At 37.9% G+C, this 17,816-nt stretch overlaps 2 non-coding genes across 2 annotated transcripts; both read left to right on the top strand.

Moving 5' to 3' along the window:
- The first annotated feature begins 3,012 nt into the window (after positions 1-3,012).
- Positions 3,013-3,084, top strand: Trnag-ucc (transfer RNA glycine (anticodon UCC)). The gene has a single exon. It is a non-coding gene; the product is annotated as a tRNA-Gly (tRNA).
- Positions 3,085-7,601: 4,517 nt separating this feature from the next.
- On the top strand, positions 7,602-7,683 carry Trnas-uga (transfer RNA serine (anticodon UGA)). Its single transcript has one exon. It is a non-coding gene; the product is annotated as a tRNA-Ser (tRNA).
- The last annotated feature ends 10,133 nt before the right edge of the window (positions 7,684-17,816 follow it).

The following is a 17,816-nucleotide window of genomic DNA, read 5'->3' as shown; positions in this document are numbered from 1 at the left end:
TGAACCATATGATTCAAAAGAGTGGCGATTGTTCATAGACGGCAATAAATTAAGTTTAAAGGCCGTATTATTGCATATTGGCAACCAAAAGCCATCTATCCCGATCGCGCATGCAGTAAATACGAAGGAAACATATGAGACAATGCAAAAATTGCTTAAATTAATTAAATACGAAGAACATGATTGAAAAATATGTGCCGATCTAAAAGTCGTTGGAATGCTATGTGGTCTACAATCTGGATACACAAAATACTGTTGCTTTCTATGCAAATGGGATAGCCGTGCACGTCAAGACCACTACATCATAAAGGATTGGCCAGAACGAATCGAGTTTCAAGTTGGGGAGGATAACATAAAATACTCACCACTTATAAAGAAGGAAAAAATAATTCTACCTCCGCTCCACATCAAGCTCGGCCTTATTAAAAACTTTGTCAAGGCTTTGGACAAAGAAGGCGAAGCTTTTCATTATTTGAAAACAATCTTTCCACAGATTTCAGAAGCAAAAATAAAGGCAGGGATTTTTGCGGGGCCGAAAATAAGGAAAATAATGGCCAATACCCATTTCAAAGAACTATTGTCACCAGTGGCGGCAGCGGCGTGGGACTCTTTTGAAAAGGTCGTTACTTCTTTTTTAGGCAAACACAAAAGTTCTAACTTCGAGCTGATAGTGAACGATTTAATCAAAAAATATGCGGAAATGGGTAAATAAAAAACACATATAAGGCCGTTTTCTCAGTTAACTTTAAAACTAAACAAAAAATTTGAAAGCAAATTTTTAAATTTACATGAGAATATATGTATAGCCCTTAATCTGAATTTATTGCCCTGCTCCGAACAAACAAGAACGACCAAAATTTGTTCTGAATTGGAAGATTAATCCAGCCTAAGAAAATTATATGCTATTGTGTCACTTATGTATTTATCTAACTCCCTTTTTAATTTTCTTTCAGGAGTAAATATGTCTTTAAAAATTCATTTTCTGCACTCCCATTTAAATTTTTTCCGGCAAAATCTTGGCGACGAAAGTGACAAGCATGGCAAAAGGTTTCACCAGCAAATGAAAATGATTGAAAGTCGGTATCAAGGATTCTGGGATGTCGCTATGATGGGTGACTACGGTTGGTTTCTCATAAGAGAAACCGATCCTTATAAAAATAAGCGTCAAAACAAGACACATAACTTTTTCAATTATAAAATAAGATCATAGAGTTGAGACAGAATCATATGCACATATGCTATTATTTGTAGGGTACTTAAGTTTTACTATATGGATATATTTACTTGAATGCTTGTTACTTTTGTATTAGTTCATCGATTTTGTTTAATCAAAGTTTATTGTTTTTGTAATAAAACAGAGCTTAGAGTGAAAATAAAAAATACACGAAAAAGTAAAAAGTTTTCGAGATCTTTTCTCTCAAAGTACAAATTTTTTTATATTTTTACAAAAAAATTTAAAAAACCCGTTATGATAGTTCTTTATCTTTGAATCTGCAGGGCCTGGCAAAAAGTGTTTTACACACAGTTTATAGCAAATTTTATTACCTTTTAAAAGCTTTAAACGGTTTTGGAATCGCTCAATTCGTTTTCGAGATATATATGATTAAGTGGGCCCCATTTTTTATTTTTTTGAAATAACGGTAATTCGTAAATATCTCAAAAACGTTACCATAGAATAAAAAATAACCTTGATTTTCGGAATCAGTCGGTGATTTTACATAGGAATTTCATAACGGCGTCTCTGGTGCAGAAAAAAAGTTGAAATTTGTGATCCAGTGTTATCTAGAAAACTGACCCACCTCAGTATTTTGTATTTTTGAATTATGCCACTTTTCTCGAAATCCATTGATACCTGGAGTATTCAAAAAACAAAAACAAAACTTGTCAGTAATTACATGAAAATATTTATTTTTATTACATATATTTTCCAAGTTTATATACGTATATATCATGATTTAATAATAATGAAGGCTACTGATCTCTCGTTAATTCTTGACAAATCGGCTCCTTTAGCAAGACACTGAAATTTAGAGTAAAGTGGAGGAAAAGTAAAATATGTAGGGGAAACATTTCGCTTTCAGAAGAATGTGCTTATGAGGAAGAATTTGCTTGGTACGTTCAGGACCAATACCACGATATGGAGTAGATCCATTGAATCAGGATATCATAGATGTGGCAATGAGCGTGAAAGATGGACATTTTAACAATCTGATTAAGGGGGTCGGGCCATCTGGAGCGATAAAAAAAATCAATTATTTTATTATTTTATTTAATCAGTTAACTATTGTAGAAGATGTGTACAAAATTCCAGCGACAAAGCTCCAAAATTGTAGAAGTTAGGGCATTTCGAATTTGCTCTAGTTGAGTGGTAGCGAGTTCTGCCGTAAGTGTAATGGATAGTCGGGTTACTTTATCGAGAAAAAAAGAAAAGAACATTATGATGCTTTTTCGAATGTTGTTGTTTTGCAATTCATTTGTCAAGCTTTTGAAGCATGCATATTCAGTCGTTTGATAAAAATTTGACATTTATTGGTGTAGTATATCTCGTACGGAAGCATGTATCCTAAACGCGGAAAATCGGACAATGAGCGTTCTGCAAGGCCTCGTAAACGGAAATTTAACGGTAATCAGAACAAAAATGCTGAAAAGGTATTATGTGAAAGTTCAACCTCCAAAAAGTTGAGTACTTCGAACTCGAAAGATGTGATCGTCGAACTCGAACTCGAAAGATTCTTCGCCCTTCTAAATGCGACCTTTTGTAAGGGAGTGTCAGAATTCTAATGTCACAATGTATATATGATCTTTTAATTTAATGTCAAAAATGAGTGTTTTAAAAACATATGCGATAGCCTATATAAATATTTATGTATAAGTAAATAAATATCGCTTTTTATAATTGAATAGTACCCATAAGCGCCTTTTTGTTTTTATGTATGAAGATGCAAAATATTAATATTAATATAATAAAATTATAGTTGTAGATTTTATTAAACAGCTGATGGAGTCTCAAGAGCGTCGGTGGTGTAATGGTCAGCATAGTTGCCTTCCAAGCAGTTGATCCGGGTTCGATTCCCGGCCGACGCACAGTTTTTTTTTTTATTGAAAAATCGGGTTAGTTTAAATTTAACTAGATTTGGGGAAAAAGAAATACATTATTTCGGCCTGAAATTTTCAAATTCAAAGCTTTTTTATGGTCGAACTTTACGCCTTTACGACTACGAACACGACGCTCAACTTCGATTATTTCTGTGATTTTGTTGACTTTTTAACATTATCGAATTTTCTTTAACAATAAAAATGCCTGAACGGAATCGACAAATCTAAAATTACACGTAAACTGTATCGGCACAATAAGCACCATTCACAATTTCAACGGCCTGGCTTGCATTTTCGCCTATATCAAAGAAATGCTGTAAAATTAACCAAATTTTCTCTTTGTGGACTTCCATTTTTAACACCCTGTAACTCACAACTGACTAAAATAAACAAAAAAACAGCAAAAGAATATATTTAGTGTGAAATGTCACCTTGAAAACGAGAATAAACTTTGAATTATTTGATCGATACTTTATGATATATCGCTCACTACAGCCATCTACCGAGAAAATACTAGATCTCTTTTTCCCCAAACTAATATTATTATAAGACCTCTTCTATTCGCCATTTCCCTGCTCGCATGTTCGATTAGCTTGACGAAAAATTTGCATGCGAAAACAAGAACAAAGTTATCAAGTACGATTCGCCGCTAGCGAATATGGCTATAGCTCATTAGACGGGTATAACTCACTGGCGCTTATTATGAGCAACATTCGATCTTCGACTGTAGTCGAAAGTGCTGATCGAACGAATTTTCATTTGGTATTATGGTGCTCATTCGCTGAAGAATAGGACAATTCACAATTTCAATCGCTCGACGCGTTTACAATACATAATTTTATCTCAGCTGATACAGCAAATCAAAATAAATGAAAAAGCGACTGTATTGAAATTCTTGGTTAACAACATTTTTAAAAGTTAAAAAAAGCATTTTTGTAAAAATGAGTACAACGGAGTTGTGGTTCGACGATTCATCGGACGATGAAAGATTAGTAGAATTAGCTAAAAGTATAAAAAAAAAACGGTTGAGGGACGCATCCAACCCCCTAGAAATGGTTTCCGCTGAGTAAGTTTAGAATTTTCAAAATGTGTTGACGTACTTAGTATTACAGAAATTTCCTTACAGATTTTTAAAGAAATTTAGATTATCTAAAGAGGCGTTTATGAACCTACTGTCCACTACAGAAAACCAGTTGCAGCAGTACACCCGAGCCAAATCCACTCCAAATATTTTAAAGCTAGCAACAATTCTGCGATTTTGTGCTCAGGGATCGTACCAATTGAGCATTGGTAATGAAGGTATGCTGGGACTTGCTCAACCTACAGTGTCTGTTGTGCTATCGGAAGTAATAGATGTCCTGGAAAACTATATATATTTGCGAAAGATGGATACAATTTAGTAGTACAGACGCCGATCTGCAACAAACAAAAGCACATTTTTATAGCAAATACCGGATTCCAGGAATAATTGGCTGTGTTGATGGCATGGATATTAAAATTCTCGCACCCAGGAAAGAAGTTCAGCATTTGTATTCTAACTGGTGGTCCCAAGTAATTCAGCTCCGTTGTAAACTCCTCCCATTTTTTTGCTGCTTGAACTTTGGTGCAAATCCCTTTTGCGAATTGTGGATTCTCTTCCATTAATGCAACCAGGCTTTCTAATTGCTGTTTGGTACTCACGGTTTTCGATCTGCATAAAATTAACAAAAATAGTATATGTTTATTATTTGGCTACTATAAAACAATAAATAATCGCAATCAACTTACATTTTAACAAGTTTTCCCACAATACGCTACACAATCGAAAGCAAAACTGCATTCGACTCTAAATTCGGTATACAACGAAAATTTCGACAGGGTTGCACCGCTCATAATTGACATTCGTTTTTTGATTTTCGATCTTCGACAACCGGCGAATATCGAATCCAACTCATAATAGGGGCCACTGCCTTACAAACACATGTAATTCAAGGCAGCTCTATTCCCACGTTGCCAATATATGTTCATTTATGGGGTTAAGGGTAGTCAGAGGCTTGAAAAAATGATGATTTTCAATTTTTTTGTTTTTTGCTAGTCAGTTGCTTTATTTTAAAAAAATGAAAACATAGCATTAATACATCATGTTTCGACTTGCCTGTAGCAAAATTAAAAAAAAAAAAAAAATTAATTATCAATAATTGTAAAAGTTATCGCTGGTTGTGTGCAGCCCGTTTCTCCAGAAGTTCCTTGCGGTGATCATCACAAGTCCTTGGAGATTCATTTAAAATCAATTAGACAAGAGAAATTAGTTGATTAATAGATAATCTGATCGAACTTTTTTTCAAAGTAAACCATATGGCGGCCTCAGGAAATATTTTTCAGATTTTCGAGAAAAAAACTGACAGCTGATTGTTAAAAAAAATCGAAATTTTTGAAAAAAAATCCTTCTAACAGACACGGGTTTTTTATGTTTTTTAAATGCAGTATACATTTTATTGAAATCTACCAAGTGATTTTTAAGGGGACAGATACCTGTAAATGGCCATATTTTCCCTGATTTTCATTAAAATTATTTAAAATGAAGAAGTCAATATATTTTTTTTCAAAATTGGCATGCAGTATATTTATACATTAAACTAATATAAAACTTTTATTTTAATCACTTAAAATGGCGGATGTAGGTACACTCAATTCTTCCAGATAGCCGCAGCGGGGCTTCTCAATCGGCAGGCATTGTGGCATCGGCGTCAGTAACCTGAGTACAAAAAACCAAACTTTTGTTTGTTTATTAATGCCATAATTTCTATATGAATTAAAAAAAAAATGGAAAAAAATTCTCGGAATAGATTGCTTAAAAAAATGGATTTTGGGGCGAATTTTCCTACTATTTTTGCTTCGAAAAAATACAATAATTTTTAGGAAAATTTTTTTAACATTTTAAATTCGCATAGCAAGTAATCTCATAAAAAAGATGTGTGCAAAATTTCAGGGAGATCGGTCAATAACTTTTCGAGTTATCGTGTACGCCAATTCGAAAAACATAGTTTTGAGAAAAACGCGTCTAAAGTTTGAATACAACGTAACTATTCTTCTCCCAGCGCCCGACCGCAAAGAATAGAGTCGTCATGGTTGATATCTATAATATAAGAAATACTTAAATTTACGTTTTAAAAATTTGTTGGAATATTCTTAAAGGATTATATTAACATTTTATGAAAATAAATTTTTTTTTTTCGAAATTTTACAGGTATCTGTCCCCTCAAGGGGGGAAACCGGTTTAGATCGATCAAAAAATCGATTTTTTTTGTATTACATAAATCGTTAGTATAACTACTCAAGAATAAGTGGTAAAAATTTTAAAGCGAAATTCGCATTATTCCCGATTTTATGAGCACTTAAGTGACTGCCTGTCGGTTCCGCACCGCAGCACGCTTTAGTTAGAACGACGTTTTGCTCGAAACTACTTTTTTCAACTTATAGGCATTCTAGCTTAAAAAGTTAGTCGTTCTAAAATTTTTCGGGATTTTTTCTTTTTTCTATTCTAATCTATATGAACCGGATTATGGGATTATATTATTATTTAAAATATGTTGTTTTAAGCAAAATAGATAAAATAGATGAAAAAATATGGTATAAAAAAATTACTTTGTGTTCAAGCGCCTTAAAAGCATGCAATTTTCAATATTTTTTACCACAATTAGGTTCATATTCTTAGGAAATATGTTGATAATAAAAAAAAAATTGCTGTTGATTTCAGAGAAAAATTGCAACTTCACGAATTCCCACAAGCAAGACACTCGGATGGCGATCGTCCATGAACAGCACGCTTTAACGCCACTATTTCCCGCGGAAATTGCTTCAAAAAAATTTAAAAGTCTAAAAATATAAATAAAATATCCTCTAAACTTAAACAATTTCTGATTATTCCTTCTTTGTTCAAAAAATGCTCGAAAAACACCAAAATTTTGGCCTCCTAAACCGGTTTCGCCCCTTAAGTTACAGTGATCAGCAGTTCATTAAACATAGCTTTGAGAAAAATGCATGTAAAGTTTTGCTATCGATTAGCGGAGCACCCGAGCGCCCTTTGTTAATTATTGAACAACTCGAAAAGTGTACCAGTATACCAGTTGCTTCATCTATTCGCCACTTGCTCACGATTGGCGAAAAGAAGACAGATGGACCACCCTGTACAAATGTATGTACGCACTATTGTTGTTCATGCAAGTGTGAAAAAATACCCAACTAAACATTTATTAATATTTTCTGCGCTTAGCAACTATCTTAGTTCATATTAATGTGGGCCAAAGCAAAGTGCGAAAACGTGCAAAACGTTTGACTGAAAATATATACATACATACACACACACACGTACGACTATAGGTAGGTATAAACTTTTAACAGAAAATATTTTATTTATCAGTGCTAAAAAATTGCTAAAAGCAATATATTTCGTAAGCTAACACGCACGCACACACACACACACGTACATTCTGTGAAGTGAACAATTTGAAAAGTACAGATCAAGAGCTGCGGTGTCCGAGTGGTTAAGGAGATGGACTTGAAATCCATTGGGTTCTGCCCGCACAGGTTCGAATCCTGTCCGCAGCGGAGTTTTTTTATTTAAAATATAAGCCAATTTTGAATAGAGAAAATGGTAAGCAGATTAATTCAATAAAATAGTGAAGTTGAAAGTCATAAAGATATTTTAAAAAGCAAATATTACTACTAATTATACGAATAAGCGAAGAATTATAGGGCAGCTGACTTAGATATGTCTCTGCCTCTCTCGACACCGCTCAGCTGTGTTAATGTATTTACATATATACATATGTGTCATATTTATGAATATATGTATGTATGTAAGTGCATGCAGCTCTATTATATAGAAACAGCTGCCAAGTTGCGCGCGTTTGGCCAATGTGAGCGAAGTAACGACAAAATAAAATAAGCTATAAATGTTTAATATTTTCACGCGCGCATGTTTGCCTACGCTTATTTGTCGAGTGGCTTTTGAAATGATAAAACCTAAACTACAACTATAATTGGTAGGCGGTAAAAAAATTTAAATTATAAAAACAAGACTTCGAATGGTTTCGGCTTTAGCATCTCGTTATCAATATAAAATTCATTATCTGCGTACAAATATGTCAAAATTAGCAGTATTTATTATTATTATTAGAAGGCCAGTATGCACTGCGACCAAAGATGATTTATTGTGCAAGCCCTATTTTTGTAACCCTAGAGTTTTAGGCTTTTTAAAAATTTTAGCACAATTTTTTGGCTTGTTGTGCCAAAGATTGCATCTAGATACTAGGGTACCACCAAGGTGGTGAAATCTTTGTCTGCCTAATGCAGAACATTTACTTTGTGAGCTTTCTACAGGGTGGGCCATATAGCGTTTGCTTTTTGAACCACCTATTTTTTTGAGAATGGTAACACAAATGGCATGTCAAATGTGTTCATAATTTATTTAGAGGTTTGATATTTACGAAATGGGACGCTATACGCTTGAACAAAATTGGGAAATATTGAAAACCTATTTCCAAATTGGTGAGTTTTCTTCTTCTTTTCTGATTTTCACATCGGTGACTACGTCAATAAGCAAAATTGTCGGATTTGGGGCTCAGAAAATCCACATGTTACTGTAGAGAAGCAAATGCATCCACAACGAGTTACTGTTTGGTGCGGTTTTTGGTCTGGCGGCATCATCGGGCCATTTTTTTTCGAAAATGAGCGAGGAGCCGCGGTTACAGTAAATGGCGAGCGTTAGCGTGACATGCCCAACGAGTCTTTGTTTCCAAAAATTGAAGAGGATGACATGGATGACATTTGGTTTCAACAGGACGGTGCAACTTGTCACTCTGCCAAAGTTACACTCGAACTTTTGGCTACCGTTTTTTAAAACCAAATAATCAGCCGAAATTCCGATATCAATTGGCCGCCTCGGAGCTGTGATTTAAGCCCATTGGGCTATTTTTTGTGGGGAGCCGTTAAGGACAAATGCTATGCGAACCATCCAGAGACGATTGATGCTTTAAAATACGAAATCAAAGTTGCCATTCATGAAATTGGAGCCCAAACAACCGAAAATGTGCTTAAAAATTGGGTTGATCGAATGGACTACTGTAAAGCCACTCGTGGCAGTCATTTGGACGATATTATTTTTTACTCATAAATGACAATGTTCAATCTTCAAAATAAAAAAAAAAGGTTTGAAAAAATATTGACTAGTTTTTTTTTATAGCCGATTCAAAAAGCAAATTTTATATGTCCATTTCGCAAAAGTGGCAGACATTAGTCTCAGATAGACCAATATTATTTAGATGATACCTCAGGCTGCAGTGACCTGTAAGATATCCTGTTAAAAGAAGCAGATCTACTTTGCTTAATGAGAGTAGCTTGTCAGATATGCCTTTGCTGGGACTTAGAGATTGTTTGGCTTGACGTTGACCGGCACAGTTTAGCCAGTGTGATGCAAATTTCCTTTCCTCGCATTTCCTAAGAAATTCATTAATGTGGCTTTTTCTAAGTTCACAGAAAAGCTCAGGACCAGTAAGTTGCATATTTCCTCCTCATTTTGCAAGGTTATCAGTTACGTTATTTCCCTCATGCTCTTCATGTCCCGGAATCCAGCCTAGTATTACTATATTGAGACTCCCTAACTTGTTTAGAAGGTTTAGGCAATCATTTGCCAGTTTACATGTGATAGTTGTTGATAGAAAATATGTACATAAATGTGAGAATGCGAAGGCATTTTCTCACACATATTTTAATGGAATGTACTTCTTCGTAGAATATTGTTGGGTAGAGTCCCATCGGGATCGATTTTATGAATTTAGGCCAATTGATTCCTGCCTCCGCTCTCCCATTTTCCAATTTGGACCCATCAGTAAACCTTTTCCAGGCTGTACGTTCGTTAATAATAACTTGGTTGTTCTTGAAGAGTATTGGTTTGTGTGATAGTATATCATCCCTATGAAGGATGGGATTATGTAGGAAGCCTTCTAGGATATTTAAATATTCATTCATATCCCCGCTTTTATATATACCTTTTAATCTTAAGGCGAGCTTCTCTTTCAATAAAGATTGGAAGCGGTGGTATGTTCAGGAACGCATCCAATGCATCAGCCCCTGTAATACCTACACATACTAGGCGGTGCATTTTGTTTAATTCGTGTACTGCTTTTCTTTGCTTAACCTTGGGTCACCATGCTAAGGATGCATACGTGACTCTGGGTTTCATAAATTGGTGAATGTCGAAAATGTCATTCTAGGGTTTAGTCCCCATGTCTCACCAAAAAGGCTTGTGAAGTAACTCTCTCAGTATGGGAATTCCTAGTAATCGTTTTGTCAACTCTGACACCAAGATAGTTCGCTTCTGTCGAGAGTTGAAGTGTTGTTCCGTTAAGGATCGAACATTTGAGATGTATCTTCTTTCTCCTAGTAAACGGTACAAGTGGTGTTTTGGATGGGATAATGGAAAGCCCTTTTTCCTTGTACCATTTGTTTATTATTATAAGGGCTTGCTGCATGCGATCCGAAATGATTTCTGGCATGGGAAATAATATATAAGCTACCAGGTCATCAGCGTAACCCTGAGTGTGAAAACCTAGGTTGCTCAGTGGAGAAGTGCATCTATAACTGGAGTCCACAAAAGAGGAGAGAGTACCTGAACGCTTACTTGGGGGCAATCCGTTGTGGCTTTAACAGATTTGATTGTTCCGTCATCTAGTGATGGGTTCAGGTACCTCCTTTAATATTGGGCCTTATAGATTGCCTCGTAGGAAGTGTTATCAAAAGCTCCTGATATGTCAATAAATGTACATAGAGCTATCTGTTTGGACACAATAGCCTTTTCCATAACTGTTATTAGGCCATGTACTGCAGTCTCAGTCGATTATTCCTGTTGATAGGCAAAATTGCAGTAATTCTTGAACCCGATATTTCGGGATATTTTAAACTTGATTTCGCGATCCCGAATTCGTTGCCACATGTAACTGTCTTAAATTTAATATAAATTCATATAAAAATGTATACACTCTGTCAAAAAAGTACCGGAAATTGTTCAATAAAACGGAAACTAATTGTTTAATCATCAAAATACATTTGATCGCCTTCACATTAGGCTCCATTCTAAGCAATACACAAACAAGTATGCCAACTATTAGTCCAGTCATTAAAGCACCTTTTAAATGCGTTTGAAGAGATCTTCTTCAGCTCCTTCAGCGAATTTTCCTCTATTGGCTCAAAGCGGTGTCCTCGGAGTGGCAATTTAAGTTTTGGGAAAAGGAAAAAGTCACAGGGGGCTAAATCCGGTGAACACGTAGGCTGTTGGATGATATGTGTCGAGTTTTTGGTCAAAAAAGTGTTCATAAGGCTCATATGTGAGACGGTGCCTTTCCGTGGTGCAAGATCCATGAGTTTTCTTTCCACAAATTGGGCCGTTTCCTACGCAAATTCTCTCTCAAATAATATTCTTTATTTACCGTAGAAGCATTTCTGCTTCCAAAGGATCACTGTAGTGTTTTTCAAGCGGAAATAAACGCTATTTAGGAAGCCTTAAAATAGTTAGAAATAAGCAGAATATCATCAACAGATATCTGCATTCTATCAGACAGCCAAGCTACCCTACGAGCGCTGGACGCATTCCTAATAATATCAAGGAGTGTCTTACATTGTCGCCAATCTCTAAATGATATGGCCAAACAATATCGTATCATCTTATGCTGGGTTCCAAGCCACAGAGATACATACACCAGGGAACTGTAGGGCTGACCAACTTGCAAGATAAGGTACCTGTATACCAAACAGAAGTTATTTTATGCGGGTACCTCTCGCAACTTGTAAGCTTCCCATTAAGGACGCACTAATCAGTTCTACAAATCAAAGATTGATTAGTGTCAATACCTGTGAAACTGCTAGGCAAACATGGCCAATGCTAAATTTACGTCTGTCCAAGAGTATTATAAAACTGGGTAGTCTTCAAATCAGGACCTTAGTAGGGGCCCTCACAGGACATTTTGTCATAGGAAATCATGCAAAGAGATTAGGCGTTTACACGCATAATTTCTGTCGAAGCTGCAGGAATGAGGAGGAGTTGGAATCAATTTAACACCTTTTTTGCACATACCCGGCTTTAACCAGAAGCAGGAACCGATATTGAACAACCTTTTACGCTTTGTCAAAAGCTCAGGATGGTTCAATAAGAAAAGGGTAATGTAGTCCAGCCATTGCGGCTCACAACAGACCCATTTCGTGGTCTAAGTGGCATCGCTGTCTCTATGGGCGATGCGGCTGCCAAACCTAACCTAACCTACCGTAGAACCTTTTGGAACGAATTCCGAGTGCACAACACCATGATGATCAAAGAAAACGAGTATCATGACTTTCACTTCTGACCGACTTTGTCGTGGTTTTTTGGGTTCCGGCTCATATGGATAGCACCATTCAGCCGCCTGTTGATTACTTTGCATGTCAAACTCAAATGCTCACGTCTTGTCACCTGTTATGATGCGCTGGATAAACGTTGGGTCCTAATTTGCATGCTCAAGCATGTCTTCAGCCACCTTCTCCCGATGAATTTTTTGAAAGAAATTTAATTTTATTCGTGAGACACATTAAGGTCACGAGCTACCTCCTTCAAACGTAAATGATGGTTTTCCAGCGCCATTTCCTTGACTTTGTCGACGTTTTCATCCGTTGAAGACGTTGATGGGCGACCAGATCAGGACAAATCTTTCATCTTTAAAACCCTTATACCTCTCGTAGACTCATGTTTTAGATAAATCACACTCGCTTAGGCTTTCTGCAACATTTTCAACGATTCGGCACACGAAATTTCGTTCAAAACACAAAATTTTAGACAAATTCTATGTTCGATATTTTTATCCATATTTTTATCCCACCTGCGGTTGACTCATATAATTAAATGCCAAAAACAAACTAATTGACAGATCACGCTCAAACTCTACGACTCTATAGAGGACAGTTGTACCAATATTCCAGCAAGAAAAACTTAAGGCAGGTTACCGGATCATTGCAGTGTGTTCCAAGCAGAGGAGGCCACAATCAAAGAAGCAGCTGATTAGCTACTCGCTTGCGTGATAACTGCGTAAGAAAGTAAATATTTACTCTGATAGCCAAGCGGCAATTAGGGCTGCCTTCACTTTCGATCGCATCCGAAAACTTCGATATTAGGCTCATCTGGGTACCTGGTCATAGCGACACTGCCGGAAATTTTGAGGCGGATGAGGTAGCCAGACAAGGGACCTGTTAGGTAGTTACCCAGCGAAAGGAGAGTATTGAAAGCCCCTTGACAACCTGTGGTCTTCTCCTGGTACAATGGGCTTTGCGTCAACCCAGCGAACGCTGGGGAAGTACACAAACTTGTAAGGTCGCGAAATCCTTCTCGACCCGTGTGGATTGGTGACATTCGAGGGAGCTTCGGAAGATGAAAAAATTTCAGCTCTTCTTTCCTGCGACTGCAAATATAGCAGCTATCTGATATTAAACATCTGATGGGCTTTATCAGCAGCATAAAGCGGCTAACGCAACCGTAACTCAGTCGTCGTTCGTAATCCACAAATACTCAACCTCTCCTTCCCCCACCCTTTCGTCTCTCTTCTTTCATCCTATCGGGCTCCATCATCTTATATCCCTGACAATGGTATCACAAAAGAATGAATTTGATTTTTCGTCCAAATATGCCCCCTCTCTGGGTAACCATTCTAAGCTATCCTAACTTAGCAGACTGATGTTCCTTTGCAATGAGATCTTTCTCGGCAGATCTCTAGTATTATGAGGAAGTTCATTTTATTCAGTTTATTTTATTTTTGCAAGCACTTCACATTTTGGTGTATAAGAAGGTATTTATCGAACACAGACTTGACATGAAATATATTTGGAGGAAGTGTCTGCGCGAATAGTTCCTTCATTGATAGATATCCAATTTAAGAGGATTCGGATCGCAATTTTGAAAAAACAAAAAACGAGAACTCCACAGGAGTTAAAAAATACCCAAACTTAAATAATCCCCTTATCCTTCACAAGTACTACACTCATATGCCGCCACGCAAAAACTTTTTTCGGGAAGCAATTCAAGCTTCTGGTCAACGTACCTGTATGTGCGCAGCAGCTACCAATCATCCGTATGCCAATGGATGGTCCAGTTGCGCGTAAAAATACACACAACCCTGAATAAATACGAGAACACACACCAATACCACGAATGTGGAACTAAAACACCCAAGAGGCCTTTGGCTACGTGTTGTCCATATTGCCCCATGTTGCATTTAGTACTTACCAATACACGTGAAGACTGCTGACATTTTATGTTGTTGCTGCTGCGACAACACAAAAGCTGCCAATATGCATATCGACAGCCGGAAAGAGCCAGTGAAAAGGAGTGAACAAAGGTGCAGAGGCAAACGCAGCAGAACTGGCAGCGGGCAGGGGACGGCTATTATTGAAGGGACACAAATTTCGATGAGGTTGCGCTGCGTTGTGCTGTGCAACACCCCCAGGGAGGCCTATTTGCTGTGTCAGCAGCTCGATTTTATCCTCTTCCGTACGCTTAGCGTTCGTGTGTGTGTATGTGTGTGTTGTGTAGTGAATGTGTGCTGCTGTATTTGAGGGCACCTGCATTGGAATTTGCGCAGAGATGCTGGTCCTTCACGGCACAAACACACAATGTGATAGACGCATATATGTATGTAAGTATGTATGCACACACAGATGCAAGTACATGCGATTATGCCACACAGCCGATTTGGCATGTGTTGCACATCGATTGTGGGACTCGGTGGCGAAACAAAGAGGGATTGCGACGCAACGGACAGGCCAACTAACAACGCCAAAGTTCAAATCTATGAATATGCGCACACACATACACGCGCACACATATACGTATGCAAGTTTTTAGATTCGTATTGTGTTAGGTGAATTCGCCGCCGCCACCGCCTCTCCCTCGACGCTACCACTTTTCGCTGGCACACACACAAAATGTTGCACGTGCGCACAACAGAGAGAGCAAATACCTATGTAAGTGCGCAACAACATGTGTTAATTAAGCCAAAGGTAACCCCGCCAAGCAACCGAAGGGAGCGGAACAACAGGCGAAAGCCGAGAAAGAGACGAGACGAGACGAACGGCCGGACGCTGGACAAGTGTAGGCAATGCGGCAGCAATTGACGGCAAGTGGTGGGTTGTGGGGTTAGTGCTGTTGGTATTGGTGTTTGTGTGTGTGTAGCCCATTGCTGACTCACAACGAATGTTAAGTGCGTCTGCATTGCAAGCTTTTGCACACCCCTCTTGCGCCACTAGTTACTCAGCTACGCCTACGCTTACAATTCGGTTTGATTCAAAGGGCCTACCAATGCGTCGGACCTTTGTTGTTGGGCGCTAGGTTAGGTGGGACTATTGGCGGTGGCTTCAACGTGGCAGGGTTGAATGCCTCTGCAACGGTTGGATGCTTGATTGGATGGACTGACTAGCCATGCAACGACGTTGAGTAGTGGTGCTGTATGTAGTAGTATGATTGTGTAGGGGCATCCACTTTCACAAATACATACATACATATGCATATGTGCTGTATGTGGATGCAGCAACAACCGAATCGATAACAATCAAGCAGAATAATTCGAAATTGGAAACTACACACAAAATGGTGATGTGATAAAAAATACAAAAACAACATGCAGGCAAAGCACAAGAAGCAGCATAAGAACAATGCTATAAATAGGGAATGAAGTGATAAATGATGGGCGCAGACAATGGCGTAGGTGATGCAGAAATGAAAGTTGAGTGGAGTGGTGAAGTTATTGGCAGGAAACGGAATGGTTCTATGCTCGCACTCATTTGTATGTGAACAAATATGCTTGAGTGTAAGATTATAAGTGATGCTCGAACATGAGTCTATAGCTTTTTGTAGGAAAACCATTTTTTTTTTGGATTTTTCCGATACCGGAATTTTTTGGATCGTGTTATTACAATCCCGCAAGCTCGCGATTAGTTCCGGGATTGATTTATTCATTATTGTGCAACAAAAAGAAACTCTCATGCCATATAATAGCCAAAAAATTGAAGTACTTTAGTAAAGTTCCGCAATACAATTATGTGCCGAGATTTGAGGATGAAACTAAACCGAATCCAAAAGCATTCTGGCGGTATGTACTGCTTTGGGGAATCAGTTCATAGCCTTTTTATATATATGTATATAGGTATAATTGGCGCTTACACCCTTTTTGGGTGTTTGGCCGAGCTCCTCCTCCTATTTGTGGTGTGTGTCTTGTTGTTGTTCCACAAATGGGGTGTCCTACGGTTTCAAGCCGACTCCAAACGGCAGATATTTTTATGAGGAGCTTTTTCATGGCAGAAATACACTCTGAAGTTTGTCATTGCCTGCCGAGGAGTTTGCTCTAGCCTTCTTATATTTTCTTTTGTTTTACAACGATTAGTTTGCTGTTTGGCAAAGGGTAAGTATTAATTTATTCGATAGACTCCTTTTGCTCTACAAAACTATGTCAATTGTACTTTTGAGTTATTTAACTTTTTATTAGTTTTGAAGCTCAGAAATGGAATACCCAGGAGGCAAAAATAAAAATTTTCGACACCTGCTCTTCCTTGCTTTTCATCGAGGTCAAAAAGTTGTCGAAGCAGGCCGATACATTTGCGACGTGTATGGCGAAGGTGTCATAGGCGCATCTATAGCACGGAAACGCTTTGCAAAGTCACAAAATGACTACTTCGACGTCGATAACACGCCCCGTAGCGGAAGGACTTCTGAATTCGTCTCAAATCACTTTTGAAGGAAAACAGTCGCCAAACCAGTCGTGAATTGGCGAAAAAAGTGGACTGCGATCATAAAACGATTCTCAATCACCTTCGTTCAATGGGATTTACCGAAAAATTTGGAGCCTGAGAGCCTGGGTGCCTCATGAGCTCAACGAAAAAACCAAAGAAAGTCGTCTTCAAATTGATTGTCAGCATCTTGGCCGCCATCGAGCAACACGCGATCACAAACGGCGCTTTTTATACCGAAACATCACTGGAGATAAGAAATGGTGCCTATACATCACTATGAAGCAAAAAAAAGGAGTGGGTGACTGTAGAAGTCACGTCGGATCTTCATCCAAAGAAGATGATGACATGTATTTGTTGAGATTAGAAGGGCATGGTACACTGGGAAATGCTCGAAAAGAATGTCATGGTCAACGAGGAGGGACATCGCGTGAATGAGGCTATTCAATTGAAAAGACCTGAAACTAAACCAACTTAGACTAGACTAAACCAAACTCCTTCTCGGCAACGATAGGCCTCATGTTGCAAAAGTCATCAAAGCTGCACTCCAAGAGCTCCATTGGGAGGCAGTATGCGCCGTATTCTCCGGACCTTACACGGACCGATTACTACCTTTTCCGCTCTCTGTCAAACCATATGAAGGGCGTTACCTTCGATAACAAGTCCGTTAAAGATTGGCTCAAGAACTTCTTTGACACTAGACCAGGTGAGTTTTGGCGGAACGACATCAATAAATTTGTCGAGAGGTTGTAAACAGCAACGGCGAATTTATGATAAATTGATATATTTATTGTTTTTTGTTTAAATAAAAGTCTGTGGTGAAAACGCTACGAGCATACTGGTCCTTCCATTGATTTTGGTGCTTTCCAGTGAACTGTTGATGTTATTTGAGATGTATTCAGCACATCAAAAGTTGAGGGCAAGTGGATGTTGATGGATTATCA

The sequence above is a fragment of the Anastrepha obliqua genome, chromosome 2 (assembly GCF_027943255.1).
Source record: "Anastrepha obliqua isolate idAnaObli1 chromosome 2, idAnaObli1_1.0, whole genome shotgun sequence".
Lineage (NCBI taxonomy): Eukaryota > Metazoa > Arthropoda > Insecta > Diptera > Tephritidae > Anastrepha > Anastrepha obliqua.
Note: the sequence above shows the minus strand (reverse complement) of the source record. Positions and strands in the feature narration are given on the sequence as shown.